General features: G+C 43.6%; 1 long non-coding RNA gene across 1 annotated transcript in view; it reads right to left on the bottom strand.

The window, feature by feature from the left end:
- Positions 1-6,769: 6,769 nt before the first annotated feature.
- The window catches only part of LOC142826891 (uncharacterized), a 55,219-nt gene continuing 35,691 nt past the window's right edge, over positions 6,770-26,297 (bottom strand). The window contains exons 2-3 of the long non-coding RNA XR_012901153.2: positions 7,804-7,926; positions 6,770-7,071 (exon numbers count right to left, since the gene is read on the bottom strand). This is a non-coding gene — a long non-coding RNA (uncharacterized LOC142826891). The remainder of the gene's footprint in view (positions 7,072-7,803; positions 7,927-26,297) is intronic.

Here is a 26,297-nt window from a genome sequence, read left to right as displayed (position 1 = left end):
TAATAGGTTTCCAATGGAAGTTGTGGAATCCCTCTCATTGAAGGTTTTTAAGAATAGATTAGACAAATCCCAGTCAGGGATGGTCTAGATACACTTAGTCATGCCTCAGTTCAAGGGGTTGAACTAGATATCCTCTGAGGGTCCCTTCCAGCCCTACATTTCATAGACTATTAGGACTGGAAGGGACCTCGAGAGGTCATCGAGTCCAGTTCCCTGCCTTCATGGCAGGACCAAATACCGTCTAGACCATCCCTGATAGACATTTATCTAACCTACTCTTAAATATCTCCACAGATGGATATTCCACAACCTCCCTGGGCAATTTATTCCAGTGTTTGACTACCCTGACAGTTAGGAACTTTTTCCTAATGTCCAACCTAAACCTCCCTTGCTGCAGTTTAAGCCCATTGCTTCTTGTTCTATCCTCAGAGGCCAAGATGAACAAGTTTTCTCCCTCCTCCTTATGACACCCTTTTAGATAACTGAAAACTGCTATCATGTCCCCCCTCAATCTTCTCTTTTCTAAACTAAACAAACCCAATTCTTTCATAGGTCACGTTCTCTAGACCTTTAATCATTCTTGTTGCTCTTCTCTGGACCCTCTCCAATTTCTCCACATCCCTCTTGAAATGCGGTGCCCAGAACTGGACACAATACTCCAACTGAGGCCTAACCAGGGCAGAGTAGAGTGGAAGAATGATTTCTCATATCTTGCTCACAACACACCTGTTAATGCATCCCAGAATCATGTCTGCTTTTCTTGCAACAGCATCACACTGCTGACTCTCATTCAGTTTGTGGTCCACTATAACCCCTAGATCGCTTTCTGCCGTACTCCTTCCTAGACAGTCGCTTCCCATTCTGTGTGTGTGAAACTGATTGTTCCTTCCTAAGTGGAGCACTTTGTATTTGTCTTTATTAAACTTCATCCTGTTTACCTCAGACCATTTCTCCAATTTGTCCAGATCATTTTGAATTATGACCCTATCCTCCAGATTAGTTGCAACCCCTCCCAGGTTGGTTTCATCTGCAAACTTAATAAGCGTACTTTCTATGCCAATATCTAAGTCGTTGATGAAGATATTGAAGAGAGACGGTCCCAAAACAGACCCCTGAGGGTCTTGTTAAACCTTTCCAGCAGGATTGTGAACTATTAGTAACTACTCTCTGAGGGTATGTCTACACTACAAAGTTAATTTGAACTAACAGCCGTTAGTTTGAATTAACTTTAATAGCGGCTATACATACAAACCGCTAGTTCAAATTTAAATCAAACTAGTGGAGCGCTTAATTCGAACTAAGTAGTTGGAATTAAGTGCTGTGTAGCCACTCAATTCGAACTAGCTGGAGGCTAGCCGATCCCAGGTTCCCCTGGTGGCCACTCTGGGCCAAACCAGGAAAACTTTTGACCCCCTCCCAGCCCCAGAGCCCTTAAAGGGACAGATTCTGGCCATAGTGCCTTGCCAGTTGCCAGCATCCAGCTAGCAGAACCCTGCACCTGGCAAAGCATGAGCCAGCCACCCGCTGCCACCCGCTGCCACCTCTTCCCAGGACCAGGCTGGCAGCTCTCAGGAGCCTTCCCCGGGGCCGCAAGAGGCGGGCACCCACCTGGTCTAGTGCGGAGATCATGGACCTCATTGAGGTTTGGGGGGAGGACTCCAATGTCCACGATCTCCACAGTAGGCATAGGAATTTGGCCATCTACAGCCACATGGCTGCCAGCCTGGCCACCAGAGGCCACCTGCGCAGCCAGTGTGCTGCAAAATTAAAGACCTGCAGCAGGCCTACGCTAGGCGCACCACCCTGCCTGGAACAGCCACCGGCACCCAGGCCAGCAGGCGCACCCGGAACCTGGAGGAGTACCAGAGGCGGCACCTGTGGCTAAGGGGGCAGCATCTCGACAACCAGGAGCACTGGGTCCGTGAGGACCTGCAGCTGTAGCAGCAGAACTTGCAGGCTCTGGAGGACCAGGGCCGTGCCTTCTGAGGCCACCTCCAGACCCTGGTGTACAGGTTCCTGCCTCCTCCTGCTCCAGCCCCTGCGGCTGCCCCAGCTTTCTCCTCCTCCCACCCCTGCTCCCCCTCCCGCTTCCTCTGCCCCCACCCGTCCCTCCTGCTCCACCCTCCACACCCACTCCCCCCCCCCCCCGATGCCCCCGCACCCGCAACGGGAGAGCCAGCAAGACCCCCAACCCTGAGCTTTCCCTTCCCTTCCTCTCCTTGCCTCCCCCTTCCAGCTCCCTCCTCCCAGGTTTCCCCCTCTCCTCTCCCACTCTCACTCCCCTCCTCCCCCCACCTGAGTTCTGTGAAATAGACATATTTGTTGGCAAAACAGGTGTTTTTATTTTACATTAGGAAGGGGGGTTAGGGAGGGGAAAGGGAAAGGAGGGGAGGGTGGAAGAAAGACCCAGTGGGGCATGCCAGGAAGAGTTCAGTCCTCCTCCACCTTGAAGCTCTCCCGCAGGGCTTCCCGGACCTGATCAGCCCCCCGCTAGGCCTCTTGGATGGCGTTGGTACGGGGCTGCACATGCAGGCCAGCCAAGTGTTCCGCCTCAGCCATCCAGGCTGGCAGGGAAGCCTCCCCCTTCGTCTCACATAAATTTTGCAGCACACAACATGCTGCCACCATGGGAGGAATATTGTGCTCGGTGAGGTAGAGGTGGGTGAGGAGGCATCTGAAGCGGGCTTTCAGGCGTCCAAAGGCCCCCTCGACTACAATGCAGGCCCTGGTGAGCCTGGCATTGAAGGCCTGCCAAGAAGGGTTGAGGTGCCCCGTTTACGGCTTCATCAGCCAGGGCTGTAGGGGGTAGGCCGCATCCCCCACCAGGCACACAGGCATGTCCACATCTCCAACCCTGATGCGGCAGTCAGGGAAGAAGGTCCCCGGTGTACAGCCTCTGGCACACAGAAGAGTTGCGGAACACCCTGGCATCGTGTGCCTTGCCAGACCAGCCCACACTGATGTCCGTGAACTAGCCCCGGTGGTCAGACACGGCCTGCAGGAGCACGGAGAAGTAGCCTTTCCTGTTGATATACAGGGAGGCCTGGATGGGGACATGCGTCCCGTCGATGGCCCCCCCGCAGTTGGGGAAGCTGAGGGCGCCGAACCCCTGGATGACCGTGTCCAGGTCAGTGAGGCAGACAACCTGCGGAGCAGCACCCTGCTGATGGCCTTGACCACCTGTAGAGAGAGACACAAAACCAAGAATCACTGGGCTGCCCAGGTGGCTGGGAGTGTTCATTCCCTGGCACTGCCCTGTGCCCCACTCCCAGAAGCAACCCCCGCTACAATCCTGGCCACCGCGGGTGGTGTGTAGTACAGCTGGGACAGACCAAACCCTCCCTTGCAGGGCACTTTCACCTCCTCCCCCCTGTTTTCCCTGGGGCAGCCCAGCCCCTCCAAGCAGCACCCCTCCCCCCCAGCCGGTGAGTGCAGTACCTGCATGAGCACTGCTCCAACAGTGGATTTCCCCATGTCAAACTGGTTCCCAACAGATTGATAGCTGTGCGGTGTGGAAAGCTTCCATAGGGTGATGGCCACCCGCTTGTGGAGGGGAATGGCGGGCCTCATGCAAGTGTCCGGTCACCACAGAGCAGGGGCGAGCCACTCGCAGAGCTCCAGGAAGGTGTCCTTCTTCATCCTGAAGTTCTGGGTCCACTGTTGGTCTCCCCAGCACTCCAGGACGATGCGGTCCCATGAGTCGCTGCTGGTGTCCAGACGCCAGATGCAGCAGGGCATGCTGGCGTCCGGGCGCTGCTGCGGCACCTCCATGGCCCCCAGGGAGGCCAGTGGGAGGTGCAGGGGGCTGACGTGCACCAGACGGTGCCAGGCAGCCTCCAGCCATTGCTGCCAGGCTTGCAGCAACAAATCCAAAAACTGCACCAGAATGCCCAGGGGCAGCTCTGGCTCCATGGTACCAATTGCTGCGGTGTCCCCAATGGGAACGACTGAAATAGACAGGCAGAGAGGAAAATACTTTACCTCGGCGAGGTAGGCAAGCCAGCGGAAAAGCTGAGAACCGGCTGTCCTGGGGGGGTCCCTTTAAGCACAAGCCTCAGATAGCCTCAGACACCAGCCACACAAAGCAACTACTGATCCGATGCCCTGATGGAACCGGTTTCAGCTGGCCTTACATGCGACCCAGCATCCAATCCGTGTGGATGCGCTAATTCAAATTAGTTTTTGGGTCTAGATGCGTTATTTTGAATTCGCTTTCTTTGATAGGATAACGGGTCTTGTGGATAAGGGAGAAGTCGTGGATGTGGTCTACCTAGACTTTAGTAAGGTGTTTGATACGGTCTCGCATGATATTCTTATCAATAAACTAGACAAATACAACTTAGATGTGGCTACTATAAGGTGGGTGAATAAATGGCTGGATAACCGTAATCAGGATATGTCTACACTACAGCGTTATTTCGAATTAACTTATTTTGAATTAGTTAATTTGAAATAAGCTATCAGATTAGTTTGACATGATTTGTTCTTTACAAATCTATGCTGGCTGTTCCCTATCACCTTCCAAGTGTTTGCAGATGATTTCCTTAATTACCTGCTCCATTATTTTCCCTGGCACAGAAGTTAAACTAACTGGTCTGTAGTTTTCTGGGTTGTTCTTATTTCCCTTTTTATAAATGGGCACTATATTTGCCCTTTTCCAGTCTTCTGGAATCTCTCCTGTCTCCCATGATTTTCCAGAGATGATAGCTAGAGGCTCAGATACCTCCTCTATCAGCTCCTTGAGTATTCTAGGATGCATTCCATCAGGCCCTGGTGACTTGCAGGCATCTAACTTTTCTAGGTGATTTTTAACTTGTTCTTTTTTTATTGTCTTCTAAACCTACCCCCTTCCCACTAGCATTCACTATGTTAGGCATTCATTCAGACTTCTCGGTGAAGACCGAAACAAAGAAGTCATTAAGTATCTCTGCCATTTCCAAGTTTCCTGTTACTCTTTCTCCCTCCTCACTGACTAGTGGGCCTACCCTGTCCTTGGTCTTCCTCTTGCTTCCAATGTATTTATAAAAAGTCTTCTTGTTTCCCTTTATTCCCATAGCTAGTTTGAGCTCATGTTGTGCCCTTGCCTTTCTAATCTTGCCCCTGCATTCCTGTGTTGTTTGCCTATATTCATCCTTTGTAATTTGTCCTACTTTCCATTTTTTATAGGACTCCTTTTTTATTTTTAAATCATCCAAGATCTCATGGCTAAGCCAAGGCGGTCTTTTGCCATATTTTCTATCTTTCTGACACAGCGGAATAGCTTGCTTTGGGCCCTTAACAATGTCCCTTTGAAAAACTGCCAACTCTCCTCAGTTGTTTTTCCCCCTCAGTCTTGATTCCCAATCAGCTCTCTGAGCTTACCAAAATCCACCTTCCTGAAATCCATTGTCTCTATTTTGCTGTTCTCCCTGCTATCCTTCCTTATAATTGTGAACTCTGTGATTTCATGATCACTTTCACCCAAGCTGCCTTCCACTTTCAAATTCTAAACCAGTTCCTCCCTATTTGTTAGGATCAAATCTAGAACAGCTTCCCCCCGGTAGCTTTTTCAACCTTCTGAAATAAAAAGTTGTTTCCAATGCAGTCCAAGAACTTATTGGATAGTCTGTGCCCTGTTGTGTTATTTTCCCAACATATATCTGGATAGTTGAAGTCCCCCATCACCACCAAATCTTGGGATTTGGATGATATTGTTAGTTGTTTAAAAGAAGCCTCATCCACTTCTTCCACCTGGGTAGGTGGCCTGTAGTAGACTCCTAGCATGACATCATCCTTGTTTTTAATCCCTTTTAGCCTAACCCAGAGACTCTCAACACTTCCATCTCCTATGTCCATCTCCACCTCACTCCAAGTGTGTTCATTTTTAATACATAAGGCAACACCTCCTCCCTTTTTTCCCTATCCTTCCTGAGCAAGCTGTACCCTTCCATACAAACATTCCAATCGTGTATTATCCCACCAAGTTTCTGTGATGCCAACAATGTCATAATTGTACTTATTTATTAGCACTTCCAGTTCTTCCTGCTTATTACCCATACTACCCATTTTTATGACACTGACCCTATAAACTGGTATGCCTGATATATAGTGAAACAACAAATAGTCTAGTAGAACCTTAAAGACTAACAAAACATGTAGATGGTATCATGAGATTTAGTGGGCACAACCCACTTTTTCAGATGGCTCATGACACCACCTACATGTTTTCTTAGTCTTTAAGGTGCTACTGGACTATTTGTTGTTTTTTAAGTTTTTCCTATCACAGACTAACTCAGCTACCCCTTTTGTATAGAGGAATGACACTGATCAAAGGGGATTCCATCTTGCCTTGGCATAATTGATACAGGCAGGTTAGATTAGGTCACAGATCTGGGGGGTCTACATGAAAAGCCACAAACTGTATGTAGCATTCCAAGACAGAACGGTAGCATTATATCAACAAGCAAGAGGACATATCATTCCTTCTGAGAAGAATGCAGTCCTGCAGTAGTGCTGGTGCACCCAGGCACAAAGTTGTGAGTAAATCCTTTCCGTCAGCTGCTAGGCCATTTCAGAGTAGAATGATATGCTGAGGGGAGAACCGTTAGCAGTTCCCTGATCAATATTGCTTGTGTGCGAATTTCTCTTATTACAGTCATCAATATTCAGGATATCCCACCCTTTAACTAGGGCTCAACAGAAAGTTTCAATTAGTTAATTTTACTTTTCATTCTGATATATTTGTACAAAGTTTGTAATAGGGATCACAAGAGAACACACGAAGCAAGAAGCAATTAGAACATTAGTTTTTTACATTTAATTCAATGTCATATTAACAGAAGGTCAATATTCAGTTTTAACGTGAAATGCATGCTAGCAAAAGCGTTACTCTTTTTACCTGATAAATGTTTGTCACTATTGTTTTAGTAGGAGTCCTCTGTGTATCTCACTCAACTTATGTGCTTTCACTTTTTGCCTAGTTGGCACTGTGTTTCCAGAATGAGACTGGAAAGCCTTGATTAAAAAGTCAGACAAGTGATTCTGTATGAGAAGGGCAGTGCTGGTCATACTACACTCATCATCCCTCTGGAGCTTTTAAAAAAAAAAAGGATTTTGCAAATATAGAAACAGAAAACGGAAGAATTAACCTTTTCCCCAAACAATGATCCATACAAATCAAGATGTACTTCATGCACACAAATTATGTCCTATATATAAAGAGAAAATAGACTATGGAACATTGATATCTCACAAAAAGACCATTCCCCTCTTCCAATTAGTTTTACAACGCCACTTTATAAACTATGTAATACATAAACTGATGGCTAAACAGAGAAATAAATCTTTTCCAGAGAATAAGGATCATTTCTCCTGCATCTCCAGGCATACCATATTGCAAAATTATCAGACTTAAGTGCCTAAGTGAGGTATCTAAATTAAATATAAGGACTCCTAAATAAGTGGCCTGATTATCTAAGTTTCTGAATTCTCAGAGTGATCGGTCACTGACTTTCTATTTACATCTTTTATAAGAGAGATGGACCAGAGACATAATGTTCAGATCCTGAGCTCAGATTACTTAGTTTTTCAGGATTAAAGATTCTTGTTTAAAATCCTCACAAAGGTAAACATAAGCTTCAGTGCACAGATACAGATACGAACACTCGGAAAATCTGTGAAAAAATAGGCTTTGGAGCTGTCTCTACTTTGAATCCATCTCTTATCTATCACAAAACTGGTGAAGAAATGGCAGCATCTCTCTGGAAATTCATATATCAAACTGACTCAAGAAATTACCAAAGATGAATAAATAAAATATCTCACCCTTTCCCTGACTGCAGCAGTTTGAATCCTTGATGTATCAAAAGCAAAATGTGTGTTCATTAATGATCTGGGTGACATGTCTTGTTCATATTATCCGACTCCTGTTCAGGTAGAGAGTCCTGACTGAAAAAAAAAAAAAAAAATAGTGCCCTACCAATGTACCATGTTGTGATATAAACAAGAGAAAACATTGTAGAATGCGACATGCATGATACCTATTTGAGACGATGGAAGGTGAAGAAAAATCAATTTCATAAGATGAAGATGGCTTTAGCAGCAGATGTGCTTATAGTAAGAATTAATTCCACTTTGCAAGGAAATGTAGTGAATTGACACACAGGGATCAAATAAAGCACCACAAGACCTGAAAGTTCACAAGACTGAGTCCAAGGACTCAATTTGACTTTGTGTTTTGTTTCCAAGATTCATGCTAATGAGACCTGCAGCACCACTGCTGTCCCTATGGGTGCGCCAACATGGGAAGTATGTGTGCACCCACACACTTTTGATTGGAGATTTGAATTAGCTGCATCTGCAGGTCCACACCTGTGCACCAGGCAGCTTTGTGCCCAAAGCAAAGGAACAAAGGGAGAAGAGTAGGTATGGCAATTTCATTGATTTCTAATTAATCAGTATTATACAGTTAGCTGCAGTGATGTCAAACACAGGTAATTAATGAAATATCATCAAAAACCTGGGTCTGTGCATTTATCAGCCAAGACTTACACAGCCATGCTTCTGAGGCAGGAAAAGGCTCCACCATTTTACATCCTGCTTACAGGGCTAACGTGGCAAACTGACTTATAGCTAAATAAGCATGGAACAGACAACCCAATACCTGCTTACTGGGTGTTCATGAAGCAAAATGTATTAAAAGGGGTCACATACAAGAGACCTACATTTCCTCAATAAAGAGTAAGTATCCGTAGAACCCTGTGCAGATACAAAAATTTATATCTGCATCTTCATCTGTATTTACAAACATTAGCCATGGATATCCACATCAACAGCCATGGATATCTGCAGATATAAAGCAGACATCTGCAGATTTTGCAGGGCTCGAAGACCGAGGTAAGATAGCACCTGAATTATTCTTACAGGGAGAGATCACCGACACAGAACATTTCAAAGGCTAGCTCCCATTTTAGCCATCGGGCTTTCTTGCACAAGAAATTAACATGGCTGTCTACACTGGTCCTCTTGCGCAAGAATACTTGCATAAGAGGGCTTATCCCTGAGCGGGAGCATGGGAGTATTTGCGCAAGAACCACTGATTTTGTACAGTACAAAGTCAGTGTTCTTGCAAAAATACTCACGGCCAGTGTAGACAGGCGGCAAGATTTTGCGCAAAAGCAATTGCTTTTGCGCAAAATCATGCCAGTCTAGACGCAGCCCCGGAGACCCAAACTCTTATTACATGTTAGTGAAATGGGTTGGCATGCATTTGTTGAGTACCTCCTAGTGGTTGGAGGTAGTACTGCAATCTTTTCCCCACTCTTGGCATCCCCTGTAGGTTGCAGACCTTGCTAGGTGAGTATTCAGTGGCTCAACCCTCCAGTGAAGTCACACAATCACAAATGGACCCTTCCCAGCATAGCAAATGGTTCACCAAACTGTCAGCCCTCACCAGGGTTTTCAGGAACATCCCTCCCAATCTGATTAAGGGAAATTCTCTCTCAACCCCAAATACAGCACTATGTTAGACCCTAGGCATGTGAGCAAGAGCCACCAGCCAGACACTTGGGAATAAATTCAATGTAGTAATTTAGAATCGTCCTCATGTAGGTGTCCCATCCCTGTCCTTTGGGGATATTTGCTACTAGCAGTCACAGATGGGGACATGTCATTTTAGGCAATCATATTATTCCTTCCATAAACTTTTCCAGTTCAGTCTTGAAACCCATCAGTTTTTTCCCATACTGCTCCCCTCGGAAGGGTGGTTCTAGAACTTCACCTATTCTGATTTGTTAAGTCATTCAAATGTTTTGTAAGTGTGTTTCACAGTACGAGAGATAACTTTAGGAAAAAGTAGGCCTAAAGCTGTGGGTTCAAAGTGAAGTGGTTTCTTTATGTGGGTCAGTAAATTCAATGGAGGAAAAAAGTAATCCTTGCCTCTATAAAAAAATAGCATTGGCGCTCTTTCCCTACCTCTCTCTTCTCAAGCTATCCCTATATTGTTTTTTCTTTTTATTTTAACTTGCAGTTCTGGGGTCAATGGAATAAACAAGCATCCCCAATGGAGAAATGTTTTCTTAAATTTCTAAATGCTGCACTTGCTCACCAGTTGCCTTCATTTAGGAAAGTGCACTGGCTAAGCACTTAGCAGTCTATGAACTCCTGCATTTTTTCCCCACATAGCGTGACTTGATACCCAAGGGCAGGAAAGCTACCCTCTCAAACACAGAGCAAATGCATTCAACTTGAAAGAGACATGGGCATTGTCATTGGCCTCTGGAATCAGCTTGTCAAAAAGGAGAGAAGGAAAGTGGGGAAGGAATGATGGGAAAGCAAGAGCAAATGATAGAATACACTGTTCCATAACTCAGTGTCACAAGAAATGTTTCTTCCTTGTGTTTGTTTACTAATAAAGATGTCAAAGGCATTTTGATGCTTAGGATTTTTCATATGCGCTTCTGACATCCGACTGCTTTTCATTATATGAGCGAGAAGCATGCCGAGGGATTTTGTTTTGTTTTGCTGACTTGTATTTATGAATGGAAGGTCACCCAAGGAACTGTGATTAATATAAAGGTATAGCACTTTCCAAAGCAAGCAGAGTGACTTGTACTGTCGGCTGGTAAATAACTATCACTTGCTCTGAAAAGTAACACTGGATCCAATCCTGGAGGCTACCTCCTTGACAACAACCCTTTTTCCCATTGCAGAGGGGGAGATGGGTGAACTGGCCCACTATCTTTGGTGAAACACATAGGGCAGAATGCCTTGAAGGAGGGGAGAAGACACATTGGACACCCCATCCTGTAGAAAGCTTTACAAATCTCAGCCTAACCCTTAATTCTGAGGCATGCTGTGAATTATCCCCTGATCAGCCACACTCAGGGCACGTCTACACAGCACCATCATTTCGGAATAACGGACATTATTCCAATATACAGTGTGCGCGTCTACACTGCAAGCCATTACTTTTGAAATAATGTGGAGCTGGAGGACTTACTCTGATACCTGTAACCCTCGTTTCATGAGGAATAAAGGAAGTCAAAGGAAGAGTGTTTTTCCTGCAGTGCAGACAGCGCTAAAAGCCGAATTAAGCTATTTTGACTTAAGCTATGCAATTGACGTAGCTGAAGTTGCAGAGCTCATCTTGACTTGAGCCCTGCTGTGTAGGTGTGCCCTCACGATAAAACAGTGAAACCCAGGGCAAAACAGAGGAATCTTTTCTATTTTGATACCTGTGGGGAAAAAAATCTTGGCAATGGCTAGACTAGCGATGGGCAACCTGGACTAGCCAGTGGGCCACATAAGTGACTTTCCTTCATCTCAGTGGGCTGTAAGATGGTAGGGTAGGTTTTCTAACTGTGCTTCCAAAATTTGCTGGGTGTGCCAACTGAATCACAGTGGTACGTGCATTGGATGCAGAGGGATCAGAGTCAACATTGTGCAATCTGCATGCACCTCACTTCGCCTTGCTTTACCTGTGTGTCACTTTAGTAATACCAGTAAGAAAAAAACCTAGGTGGATGGAAACCTGCATAGTCTGGCAACCCTGCATGTGGAACAGTAAACAAAATGTCTTACAGGCCACACATAGAACTTTAATGGGTTCCATGAAGCTTTTGGGCCAGAGGTTGCCCACCATTGTGGGCACAGTTGGTTTGCTGCGAGAATTTTTTTATACTCTTATCACTCTTTTTTCTTATAAAAAAGAGTCGGCCCCTTTTTTTGTGTTCACACTATCCACATGTTGTCTGTAGCCTTGCATGTGAACTGCAACCTCTTTGGGCAAGCATTATATGTATGTACACTGTCTAGCACCATGCATTTAATAAAGAACATAAAAAATGTGTAAACAGCTCCCAATAATAGGAATCTTTTTCATGAAAATTGTGAATGAAACAAAGCATACACCAATGTCATGGGTAAGATATGCACAAGAGTCTGCTGTTTTAATGATAATCATAGAGATACAAAAGATGGGTAAGATGAATCCAAAATCCAGATCAAAGCACTTTCTTGGAAAAAAAAAAATCAGGATTTGGATCTGATTTCTGTAGCTCTGACTCAGCTCTAAACAATGTCATAGATCCATATAACATCCTGTACCTTTCTGATACTGACTCATCTGTAAATGTTTTTATCGGCTGTAGCTAAAGTAATATTTCCCCTGCCACTAGCATGTATTTGATACTTTCTATTCACTAAACTCTAGCAGAAGACCATTTGAAAAAATAACAACACTATCTCACAAAGACATTAAGTATATTGTTTCTCCCATAGGTCTTGCAAAACTTAAAAGAATTTCCGGATCTTTCAGTGTTTGCTGATCTTCTGACGAGAAACGCATAAGGAAGGAAAGCGATTTATAAACAGCTTTGCTCCCACCAACAGCTTTTACATTTTGATATTGTTTGCAAGACTCTTCCCCTTCTATCCATGCCTCTCCCCAAAATCCAACATAATTCTTCCTTTTGCTTGATTTATTGCAGCTTGTGATGGAAGCAGCCAACTCCACTTTCCCTTGCTTTGAGATCAAGCTAAATTGTGCATTGAAACAACAACTAGGGAAAATGAATCCTGAGCACAGTAGACCTAAATAAAAGATTTAATTCATTTTTATTCACAGGGATAATTTTCATTCAATTTATGTATGCCATCGTGTGGCAGAACCGGGTAATGCTCATATGTTCTAAACCTTATTTAGGTCAGTTCCTCTGTAATTAACACACATAATGAAATAACTTGAATGTGGAAATGTTTTCATTTGAGCCAGCTGTAAGAAAGCCTGCTCTCAATTCCCAGGTAATAATAGCCCTTACTGCATCTAAAAACTGCTAGCCAGCTAAATAAGTGTATAGTGTTAGCCAATATAATTATCTGAAGTGCTATTACAAAAATAAAACCTTAATGAGTCTGCACAGTTTTCTTCAGAAAGTTCTGTCCTTCTGATACATACGCTGACAAATAACTGTACAGAATTCTATCCTTGAGAGTCACAGAAGAGCTCAATCCTGTTATACAGCTGCAGAGAGAGAGAATGAGCTTACTGACCACTTCAACAAATGAATCAACCTGATTAGCTGTCTAGTGCAAACTGCTGAGGGCCTAACATGGAGCGGTCACCTTTACACATAACAGCACAGGAAAATTACAATTTCAAAAACATTTAGACGCTTACACTAAAATAGCAAATCCAGTCATTTTCATGAATGTTGCTTAACACAATTTCATGCCCCCACAGCCTTGCTGAGCAGCATTTTCTGCTTCTCCCTCTTGACAAGGCTAAGATGAGTGATTAAAGCTGGCAGAGACTGCTCACCCCAAACAGAGCTGACTGGGTGATACTTAAAGCCACAGCAGCCTTCTGGTTGTTAGAAAGATGTGACAGAGACATCAACCCAAAGAAGGGATGTGAACAACCAGTCGACTATCCGATCAGCAAATGCTTATTGGATAGTCGACACACTAGCCGACTAGTCGCTTCCGCCCGTTGCTGCCTCTGTCAGAAAGAGGCAGCAAGTGGTAGGGGGAGTAAAAGGGGTGCTTCAAAGCAGCAGCAGCACGTAGAGCCCAGGGCCAGACCCTGAGCTCCAGGCGGTGCTGCCGCTTTGAAACACTGCATGGAGCCTGACGATGGGCTCCCCATGGTGTTTCAAAGTGGCAGTGCCAACGTGGAGCCTGGGGTCAGCTGGGGACCCCAGGCTCCATGTGGCGCTGCCATTTTGAAATGCCATGGGAGCATAGGGCCAGCGCTTTCACCTTTGAAGTGTAGCAACAGCCCCAGGGTGGAGGTGCCCTATCGACTAATCGAATAGTCAATGCAAATTGCATCAACTATTCGATTAGTCCATTAATCTGAATTTAACATCCCTACCTCTGAGTGAGCAGTTGTAGGTCAGACTTGCCTGAACATGAACACAACCCAAATTTGGTTCTGGAAGATCAAACTCAGTGTCGACTCTTTTTTATTCAAGAATAATTTTAAAGATTATATTCTAGAAGCTGTAAAACAAGGTTTGTGACTAGATAATAGACGGGCTATGTCTAGACTGGCATGATTTTCCGGAAATGCTTTTAACGGAAAAGTTTTCTGTTAAAAGCACTTTCGGAACAGAGCGTCTAGATTGGCACGGACGCTTTTCCGCAAAAGCACTTTCTGCGGAAAAGCGTCTGTGGCCAATCTAGACGCACTTTTCCACAAAAAAGCCCCGATCGCCATTTTCACAATCGGGGCTTTTTTGTGGACAACAAATCTTAGCTGTCTACACTGGCCCTTTTGCGCAAAAGTTTTGTGCAAAAGGAACTTTTGCCCGAACGGGAGCAGCATAGTATTTCCGCAAAAAGCACTGATTTCTGACAGTAGGAAGTCAGTGCTTTTGCGGAAATTCAAGCAGCCAGTGTAGACAGCTGGCAAGTTTTTCCGGAAAAGCAGCTGATTTTCCGGAAAAACTGGCCAGTCTAGACACAACCAAGGTGACATAAATGCCACATCACTGTCCACAGAATGAATATAGCTTTATAGCTGGTGTGCGGCAGAATTCTGATTTCTGCCTTTCCTACCTGCCATATCCCTAATGTTCCCTCTGCACCAGGGGTCAGATTGATTGGCTGAGAACCAGCTATACTAGCCCTAGGATTCCTATGGATTCTTCAGCTGACCTGCTAAGGATGGTCCCTTTACAGACCCCTTGTGCCACTGCTATATACATCATGTGGCAATATGAGTGAGCACCAATCAGAGCTGCCAACGGGGGGGTGGAGGGGGGGAGGCAAAAGGGCCGGATGCCCCAGGGCCTGGCAATTTAAAAGTGCCACTCACGGCCACTGCTACTACAACAGAAGTTGGATCCTCACACAACATGGCTGAGCAGTATTAAAGAGCTATCTGGGGAACATTAACCCTCCCACCTTGCCCACGGACCTGGCAATTAATTGGCAGCCATAGCACAGATACAGTATCACACACACACACACACACACACACACACACACACACACACACACACACACACACAGAAAAAGACCTCCCCTCACAGCAAAAGGGCGTCTTTCCCCACACATAGGAAAAGAAGTTACACCAAAACACCGGGAATCCATGAACTTCGCTCTATACGGTAACATTGGCTTGGTTAAAAGAGTGACGAAAATGAACAACAGCTGGGAGAACCATCCTTATTGAAAGCACAGGGACTGTTAGAATGAGCATTCATTTTGCTCTCAGTTGCTGTAGTAGTGCAGAGAGAGAGAGACAGACCCCCACAGCTTCAAAAAAATCAAATAAAAGAATGATTTAAAGACAAACTATCTTCAGTTTCACTTGCAAGCTGATGCAGTTGGCAGAGACTTGGTGTAGTACAGACCCCCTATTTGGCAGTGCTAATCATAAGGGATACCGGATTCTGTCCCAGGAGTAGATTCCAAATTGTGCTTGGGACTAGCACTATGTAGAAATCATTATACTAATCCATTTTAGAGGTTGCAAACATCAAAAAGAGCAATTGAGTTACAGCTGTAGGTGAAAGAGTTAAGTGGATATCATCATGTCTATCCAATAGCCTCTTAGACAAGACATGAGCAAATTCCTTTCAGTACAGGTCTTAAAAGTACCCTTACCTTCAGTATCCTTTCTCCAACACACTAGCATTGCCTTCAAACCATTTACTCTCATTCAAAGCCAAAGCTAACTCTCAAATTGTGAAAGACAGCATCACGTGGGGGTCATGAGAATGAGATAGCACTGTGCATCAGCTGCAGACTGACACCATAATAGCTAAAATCAGCTTGCAGATGCACAACACTGAGCTCAAGGAAAGAAGCAATATGGTAATATGGATTCCCACCTGGAGCTCTCAGGTAAACACCAACCACACAAAACCACTGCCTATAATCAAGCAGTGGGCACCATTGATTTGATCAACTTAATATATCGCTTGTATGTATCACTTGTATGTATGCCCACACATACACACCACACATCATTTGACAGCTTATTTTCAGTCTACTTTCGGATTAGGTTGGATGTGGTGCTATTTCTACTCAATATAATCATCCTGCACTACAATCTCTGGAGAGTCCCTCAAAGCTCTGGCAAATCACACTTGGCATACTACAAAGCCTCAGCATTGAGTTGTAACAAGTATAGAGCTGGTGCAATGACATAGAGGTCACTGGGCTGCATGTTGAGGTTGTCACTGATGACAGTGCTGGGACTGAGCAGAATTCAGCTCACTGGTTGGATCATTAGCTTCCCTGACTGTTGTCAGGTACTGGTGGGTGGTGCGTGCTGATCCATTGCCCTCATATTGATCCACTGCCCCAACCAATATCACTGGAGCCTTCATGTTAGCCCTTTGTGCAGCTGCAGTACAATACAGATGACACACTTTGTTGATGAATGCCAGCAATTATCTAGAAAAACTGTATCATGCCACTGAAGATGCCATCACTTGGCTAGACAACTATGTGCATGCTAAGTAATAAATTACTTTGGCATGTATGCAAATCAGTGCATGGGAGAGTGAAGAGAGTTCTGATTACAAACACCTAATTGTGCAGTGACCCCTACCGGTACAAATAAGGTCTTGTAGCCTTCATGTCACTGGGCCATTAACAAGTACAGGAAACAATTCATCATCCATACTGAAATCTGCTTTACCTGTGTGAAAAAAAAATATCCTGATTTTTTCCGAGATGACCTTTTCATATGATCTTCAAAATTCATCTCCTTACATGTTGAGAGTTTGACCAGTTATAAATCCTTTTTGATGGCCATATTGATTGAAGCACAAATAATTCTGATTTCTGAGAGTCTTCTTCTCTTTCTCTCTCCGATCATACAATACTGCTACCAACTTCCTTGAGGCACAAATGGCAACTCTCCCAATTTGACAAGATCTCTGAAGCAATAAAAGCTCCCTTTGTTTTGGACAATACACACAGATTTTTCTTCCCCAATACCAAATAGAGATGACAGTCAAATCCTGTTAATGCACGAACAGCATGAAGAAATCCAGAAGAAGTGCATCACAAACCACAGGCACAAGAATGAAAAAATGTTTGTTACTTGTGCTGATAACAGGTTCCTGTTTCAAACCACATCTTAGCTATGTATTCCATTTTTGGAAAGTACTCAACACCAAGGACACAAATATCCATATTACAATTACCGTGGTTCCCTTGACACCAAAAGAGCCCGAGGGCATATTGGCACAAAGAATTCAGAAGCATTCTTGTGTCTGTTTCCTCAGGAATACCGTACAAGTCTTGGGCTTCTACATTTCTACTGAGGATGGGTTTGTTTACTACACCACTGGAAAAATATCCAACAAAGAGGAGTGTTTGCTGGGGTTGTGCTCCCAACCTCAGGTGCATTTTGAATCGTATGTTCACACAGGCACAGGGCATCCCTCAATCACTTGGTATTTCTTGCATCTAGCCCTTGATCATGTCCAGTACTGTCTTTCTACAGTTTTCACAAAACTGCTTGTGTCTTATCTGTCAAAGAATTTGGTTGCCAAATTAAATTTTGGTAAATCCTTTTTGGACCTGCCTCAAGTACCCAGCAGCCATTTGTGGAATTTGTCTCCAGACATTATTTGTGAGATAGCTGTGGCATCTCAGACATACACGGTGGCTTCTTTTTTGCATGCTTTTAGCTCATTGATTGTTTCATCCTGAGCTTCCAGCTGATGCCCTAATTTGGCTTTTTCTGTTCTTCTCAGTGTTCCATAAGCACAGGTACTATTCAGTGACTAAAAACAGTTGTCACTGAAGCATGCTCATCATCTCTCTGCACCTTGCTACGCATAGGTCTCTGTGGAAAACAATTTCTGGACAGGTGGCTGTTGTAACTGTCCCTCCTTTGCCACTGTCCCTCCTTTGCCAGACTTACATTTGGTCATGACCAGATCAGCAAAGGGACCTTGATTCTAGAAAGCACTTAAGCACATGCTTAAATCCACCCCTATACAGGACAACACTTCAGCTATGCTCTGAATGGAGATTTCCTGAATCTAGGCCTAAGAAAGGCAGAGGCCCAACTTGAAGATAGTAACTTGAGGCTCTTCAACTGCCTTTCAAATATCTGAATGAAAAGAAGTAATGTGACCAGAGAAGACGCCATGTTTATCCTCCCTTGGCCCAGATCTGTCCTCACCAAACACAGCCAATGTGGTCTAAAACCAACTGATCTTGCATTCAAAGCATCTAGAAAATGCTTTGCGGTAAGAAAAGTCTGAAACTGAGTGACACTGTTAGAATTAATCAAATCAACTATGTGGAAGAGATGTGCTCAATGAAATTTTGTATATGCAGTAGCAATGCGGGAAAGGCTCTCTTCATGTCCAACAGTGCCACAGTATAGCAAGTTAACATCACAACACATCCTATTTGGAAAGTGATTTCTGTCCACACAAGTCTTACCTTTACCCAGTGTCATGTATGCATTGCAGGTCATCTGGGTCAGAGATATATAAGGATACAGAGAGATAACTAAATCAGTTACAGGTTGCACCTCTAAAAACCGGCACACTCTGGTCTGGCACCATCCATGGTTCAGCAGGACCACAGATGCTTGTGGACCACAGATCTAGGGAGCCTAAGGGCTGGAGGGCCAGCCAGGGTCAGGGGAAACAGGGTCAGCAGCCCAGGGGCAGTGTGGAACTGGGGCTGGAGTCCCCTACCAGCCTGTGGCAGCATGGGGCCAGAGCCCCGCGGCAGCCCCATGGAGCACAAGGTCAGGACTGGAGTCCTGTGGCAGCCCATGACAAGTGGGGCTGGGTCCCCACTGCAAGAGCCAGAGCCTGGGCCATTCACGGAGCCCCCAGTAATTGAGCAAGCAGCCCAGCCAGGTTGCGGGGATGGGCAGAGGGAGCAGGCGAGGCAGGTGCTTGCTGGGGTAGCCTGCCAGCAGTAGGCAATATACTTGGGGGCCGGTGGCTGGGGACCTGCTCTGATCTGGCAAATTCTCCTGTTTGGGACCAGTAGGGGCCCAACAGTGCTGGACCAGAGAGGTCCAACCCGTAGTATGTTATAATTTTAAAAGTAAGATGTTTACCCATATTGTGTGTGTTTTATACAGGAAGAATGCTTGGAGGATGGGGTGGTTGGTTGGTTGGTGCCCCCTTTGATATTTCCTTGGTCACCATGGCCATGCAACCTCTGGATTTGCACCAAATTCCACTCAAACAAATTTAAAATGCATAACACTGGACAGACACCTCCACTGACAGACAAACCCCCTGCATCCTCTACCACATTTACTCTTGTAAACACTTACACATTCCAAATGCTTTATGTATAGCTAGAGCTTGTTCTGGTTTATATGTGATATACTAAAACTAAAAAGCAGAGAAGTGTCCAAGAACAAGACAAACTCTTTAAACAGAAAATACAAATGTGTACATCACCCGCTGTTTGTGGTGGATTGGATTTGTTGTCATTGTAGCTCTGTCTATGTAATCAGTAAGAGACTTCCAAAGGTCTTTAAATGTATCTATTTTACTGCGTATACTGCCGCCTTACAATATGCTGTTGATTGTGTTACTATTACACAATTACTATTCTACTTTGGTAAGCAGTGATTTTTTTTCCATTGCCTGTCATATAAAATATTGGGAAACAATTTAACTATTTATTAATAACTGTGGAATTCCACAGGAATGCTATATTCAATGATATGGCAGAAAAATGCTTGCTACAACAAATTTGTTATGGTCACTTTCAAAATGTTTGGACAACAAAACCCCAGCTCAGAGTTTTCACAGATAGGCACAGAAAAAAAATCATGTATACACCCTTTATAAAGATTCTATAGACATTTGCATGTTTACAATTTCCTATTGATCTTTTATGGCAGATCTGTGATTTAAGAACAAAGTCCAATATTAAGAGGACTAAGGTTCCTGGACTTTGCACCTAAATGACTTGTAGTCCTCAACGAGGAGAGAAAGATCAAGCAGACACCAGCGTCGTTTTGAACATTTGGGAAAATCCTTAATCTGCAGGCTAAATGCAATGAGTGTCCATCCAATCTATTGTTTTAATGGAGACCAGAAACAATACCCTAATGGTCCATAAGCAGTAAGGTGGCATAGGAGTCAAAAGCAAGTGGACAAATGGCTGAGCCAGTAGGTGCCATGACCTGTTTGCCTAATGTGGAAGTTGTCCTCAGACAGTCTTATTTTCACAATCTCTTGTCCTTGGTAGTCACCTCAGAACTTAGATATTGCCATACAAACCAGACTAGTGGGTTATTTAGTGTGGCATCCTGTCTCTAACAGTAGCCAAGTGTTTCAAATGAAGATGGAAGGAACCCTACCATTCGCAATCATGAGTAGTACACCCCTAATAGAAATTTCTTCCTAAACCAGGCAGTACTTAATTGACTAATCTCCTGTACCATAAGGATTTATATTCCTTTTATTCTCATTTCATTGCCATGCTTGCCTGCCAACTGATATCCACACCAGAATGGCCTAAATCAATTAGCCAAGTTCCCCATCTGATTGCTGGACTCAGGGCTCTTCAGTATCGCATATTACCCAGGCTAAAATACAAACAAAGACACCTATACGTTTCCACGAGCAACACATCTTCCTCATGAATTAAAAGGGGAACACCCCATAGCTGAGTCAGAAACAGTTATGGTTTGCTTGTGTCATTTGGAAGCTTGAGACTTCTGTATGTCATACGTCTTAGTTTTAAACTATAGCCCTGACCACTCAATTCTCATATATTGTGTACCTCCCTCTTTCCTTCTGAGCAAGTCAACACTCTACATTTTAAAATATCTATAGCAAAGAGTTTCTATAAATAATTTATACATCAGAGCTATTTTGGCTTTTGTTGGGCTGTGTTAGTTATTTGTCTTGGTAATCTGATTGGTCAACTGGCCAATTTACCCCACAGAAAGAATATTTATGGGGTAATTAGCACCATATTCTTCTATGAAAGCCTTGAAGTCCAACGTTATGTCATATCAGACATCCCATTTGTCATCCTGAAATGCTGAGAATGAAAGATACACACCCCTTAAAGATGAAGGGATTCTTCGAATAGAAATCAGCTATGAAAAGTTAATAAAATGTGAAGACACTGATGCCCAGGGTCATCAGGTTCATGCACAGAGTCTTCTTTAAATAACTTCCTAGACAAAAGGAGAGAATTTAATTTTGCTGATAAAATTAGATCAATTAATCAACCAGCACAGCAAAGGATATATTCCCCTCCTATAAGGGAAAAGCAGCTACGTTATGATAAAGAATTTATTAGCAAGAAGAGTTCTCCTTAGATTTCTTTGGGATATGAAGGGCAAGCCAATAGTAAAATATTTTAAACCTCATTGTGGGATTTTGGCGCGCTGGTGAAATGTGCACCATCTATAAAAATTATTAAGATGAAACTATTAACCCTCTGACAGTTTAATAACCATTCTTTATGTTATAATAACACAGGGCCCCTTTGGGATCAGAGTTCCAATTTTGGAGGCAGCGTCCATCATTTGTCAAGGAAACTGAACCTGTGTGTGGAGCAAAACAGCAACAGGCATAGGCACCCCTAGTTACCGAGCCTGAACATTAAGTCCAGGACTATATTCCCTGTAATAGAGCCATTTGGACAGCATACTGCTCTTGGAAAGCACAAATCCCTAGGATAGGAGAACAAGCAGGAAATAGGATTATTGAAACACTGTCTTTCAGTCTGAACATTTCTGCAGCACACAAGGGTTTAGGTCTTTAATAGCAACGATGTGTTATGGCAGCAGATAATAGCCAAGTCCTTGTGGGCTAGCACAAGTTGTCATTGTTTCCAGGTATATAGTGACCCCGTGTGATGTACAAAATCATACCTTATTATAGTAGCCGTTACTCCCATTCAATGAATATTTTGATATAGGCAAGTAAAAGATTATTAATAGTCATACTCCGTATGGCCAGTGACATGTATTCTTGAGTTACAAATCCATCAGGTTTAACATTCAAATAATTGTTGATAAGTAATTACATCCTACAATTTATGGGAAAACACCCTTTTTATGTCTTAAGGGGCAGTGAACTCCAGTGCCTAGCACTAAAGACTAAGAAACGAGGGTGGTTTGAATTCTAATGGTAATGGAGATGCAGAGTCACTTTTAGCTTGGGCCAACTTTTTTGACTTTTTATAACAATGGCCATATTGCAGGCCCATATGTGGGGAAAGGAGTGCGAAGGGTGCAAACAAACCCTCCTCCCCCACAGTCCTTCATAGTCTGCCATGGGGCCGATTCTGGCTAGTCTGGGAAAGGCAGAGGTGGCGTGCTGCCAGCCTCACTTCCCCATGCTCTGGCCAGCTAGGGGGAATACTGAGGTGGATATGATAGAAGTCTATAAAATTATGACTGGCCTGGAGAAAGTGAGTAAGGAAAATGTTTTATTTGTTCCCATAATGTAAATAGTAAGGGTCACCAAATGAAATCAATAGGTAGCAGGTTTTAAACAAACAAAAGGAAATACTACTTTACACAGTGCAGAGTCAACTTGTGGAACTCCTTGCCAGAGGATGTTGTGAAGGTCAGGACTTCAACAAGGTTTAAAAAGAGCTAGATAAATTCATGGAGGATAGTCATTAATGGATCTATGAGCCAAGATACGTGTCCTTACCCTCTGTCAGAAGCTGGGAATGGGCCACAGAGGAAGGATCACTTGATGATTACCTGTTCTGTTAATTCCCTCTGGGGGCACCTGGCATCAGCCACTGTCAGACGACAAGATACTATGCTAGATGGACCTTTGGTTTCTACCAGTATGGTCATTCTTATGTTCTTAATAGCACATGTATTCATTAAGTGATCGATCCCGTGTGACCATTCCCAGCTTCTGACAAACTGAGGCTTGGGACACCATCTCTGCCCATCCTGGCTAATAGCCACTCATGGATCTAGCCTCCATGAATTTAGCTCATTCTTTTTTTTAAACCCTGTTCTAGTCTTGGTCTTCATGATATCTTCTGGCAAGGAGTTCAATTGGTTGACTCTGCACTGTGCGAAGAAATAATTCCTTATTTCCTTTGGCGACCCCCTAGTCCTTATGTTCATAGAAGGAATAAAATCCACTTCCTTAGTTTCCTTATTCAAGTCATGATTTTATAGAATTCTATTATGTTCTCCCAAGGGAAGTAAGCGACTAATCGACTAGACCACTATCTGATCAGCAAAAGCTGCCTGCCCACCAGCTCCAGCTTCATGGGAGGGGGCAGGGGTACAGCGGCGGCCTTCCACCTTTGAAATGTAAGAGTGTCCCCCCGCTGAGACTCTTGCACATTTCAAAGCAGAAGCATCTTATGGAGACTGGGGCCAGCAGGAGACTCAGAAGCATCTTATGGAGACTGCTGGCCCCAGGCAGGTTTTCACACTGGGGCTCTTGTACATTTCAAATGTGAAATGCCGCATGGTACTTCCACCTTTGTTTTTGCTACATTTCAAAGCAGAAATGCTCTTATTGACTAATCGAATAGTCTATAGAAATTCCATCAAGTATTTGATTATTTGATTGATCTAATTTTAACATCCCTTAGTTGTCTCTTTTCCAAGTTGACAAGTCCACATTTTATTAATCCGCCCTCTTACAGAAGCTGTCCCATATCCCTAATCATTTTGTTTAATTTTTCTGAACTTTTTCCAATTCCAATAAATCCTTTTCAAGATAGGGCACATATGCACTCACTATTCAAGATGTAGGTTCATCATGGAGTTATATAGAGGCAACATGATTTTTTTGGTCATATTCTCTATCCCTTTCTTAAATGATTCCCAACATTCTAGACACTTTTTTGCTGCTGCACATTGAGTGGATGTTGTCAGAGACCTAGCCACAATGACTCCCAGATCCTTTTTTGAATGGCAATAGCTACTTTAGACTCCATCATTTTATGTTTATAGTTGGAATTGTGTGTTCCAATGTGCATAACTTCAAAAATTATCAACATTGAATTTCATCTGCCATTTTGTTCCCCAGGCACCCAGTTTCATGAGACCATTTGTAGCGCCGCACAATGTTTCTGGGACGTTGCTGTCTTGAGTAGTTGTGTGTCACCTGCAAATTTTACCACTTTTCACCTCAGTGTTTACTCCTTTTTTCTAGATCATTTATGAATATGTTGAATAGAACTAGCCCCAGTACAGACCCCTCAGAGACACCACTGGTTGTCTCTCTCCATTCTGAAAACTGACTGTTTCCTCCCCCCCCCCCACACACACACTGTTTCTTATTTTAACCAATTACTGCTTTAGGAGAGGGACTTCCTTTTTATTCAATGAGAGTTTACTTTACTTAACACCCTTGGTGAGGGTCTTGTCAAAGGCTTTCTGGAAATCTAAGTACACTATATTCATTGGATTCCCTTGTCCACATGCTTGTTGACCCCCCTCAAAAACACATCTAGTAGAGTGGTATTTATCTTCCACTTTTTAATGGATGCCTTTTTGCTTCTCACTACTTTTTACTTTGCCGTTTAAGCACAGTGGCACCTTTTTTGGTTTCTTACTAAGTTTTTTTAAATTTAAGTATATATTTAAGTGGAACCTCTATTATGGCATCTCTAAAAAGTTTCCATGCAGCTTACAGGAAACTGTAAGCACTGTACCTTTCTATTTCTGTTTAACTAACTTCTCCATTTTTGTGTAGGCTCCCTTTCGGAAATTAAATGCTACAGTGTGGGGCTACTGTGGTGTTTTCCTCACCTCTGGCTGAGTTACTGAAGTCCTCAGATCATGATTCAAAGTCTCCAAGGGAGAGTTCTTTTGCAGAGACATACTGTATACATGAACCAGATACCATCTTAGTGTGTAGCTAATCTAATTCTGCGGTGTTTATGTATAAAGGGAAGCTTTTTTCTCTATTGTTAGCTTGGTCCTCTTAGGCAGTTCATTCTCTGATGCTGCAGGGAAGCATTTGTCATGTCACATTTAGATCCTGGCAATAGCCCGGATGAAACTCCTCCAGAATTCTGGCCAATTTGGATCCAGAGTTTTTACTGAGCTCATAACAGAGCTCCAATTCCAGATTTCCCCCACACGTGCAAATGTTTAGCTCCAGTTTTGGGGTTAGGGCCAACTCTGGTCAGACATTTCTGTGGAGGATGAACTGCAATGTTGCAAACAACTGATAGTCATCAGCACCAAACTAAGTAGGCAGCAGGAGCAGTTTAACACACGGGCTACATCTACGCTGGCACGATTTTCCGGAAATGCTTTTAACGGAAAAGTTTTCTGTTAAAAGCATTTTCGGAAAAGCGCGTCTAGATTTGTGGAAAAGCATCCTGCCAATCTAGACGTGCTTTTCCGCAAAAAAGCCCCGATCGCAATTTTCACGATCGGGGCTTTTTTGCAGAAAACAGTACTGTGCTGTCAACACTGGCCCTTTTGCGCAAAAGTCTTTCGGAAAAAGACTTTTGCCCGAACGGGAGCAGCATAGTATTTCCGGAAAAGCACGGACGATCTTACATGAGATCGTCCGCGCTTTTCTGGAAATTCAAGCGGCCAGTGTAGACAGCTGGCAAGTTTTTCTGGAAAAACTTGCCAGCCTAGACACAGCCATGTTGTTTTAAGCTTAAATCTACTAGTGAAAGAGGTGGGGGACCAGTTCATGAAAACAACAACTGGCCTGAAATTTTAGAACAAAATCTTTTGAGATTCAAAAAACAGGACTTAAATCTTTTATCTAATTATTATTTCCTCCCCCTATTCACCCTTCCAATTTCACCTGCCTTTGCATTTCCTCTTTCTGGTCCAACATACAACAGTCAACGTTCTGTAACACACAATTTTTACAGTGTTTTTTGCCCATTTTAGCAGGCCAAAGGTCTCTAGATAAACATCATGGAGCAGCTTCTCAACTGATATAAACAGTCATCATTCCACTCAACTCAGCGAAGCTATGAGAACATACGGCAACTGAGGATTTGCTCCTTAAATTTTTGGAAGCGCATCCAGTATTCCAAACCTCATCCAGTTTCCCATTATTAGTCAGAAATCCTAATCAGAGATTTATAACTAGCAGTTGTCCAGGAAGCCTAAAAGAGAATCTGAAAAGCTACAGCTATCAACAGAGAAAAATGAAAGGTGTGTTGATTTATTGGGGATCACATCTGAACAGAGAGATTAGGTCAAAAAGGCAGAGTCATTTCAGCCAGTAACTCACAGAGACTGGTTTTACAAATAAACTGAACCCATGACTCACTGTCAGCTAGTGACTCAGTCGCTCAAGATTCTTATCTACTTAAGTCTTGAGAAGCCTTTACATTTGGGGGCACTGCTAGCTTTGATATTGGTCATACCCATAACA

This window comes from Pelodiscus sinensis, chromosome 1, assembly GCF_052426305.1.
Source record: "Pelodiscus sinensis isolate ZL-2025 chromosome 1, ASM5242630v1, whole genome shotgun sequence".
Lineage (NCBI taxonomy): Eukaryota > Metazoa > Chordata > Testudines > Trionychidae > Pelodiscus > Pelodiscus sinensis.
This window is presented reverse-complemented; position numbering and strand designations above follow the sequence as displayed.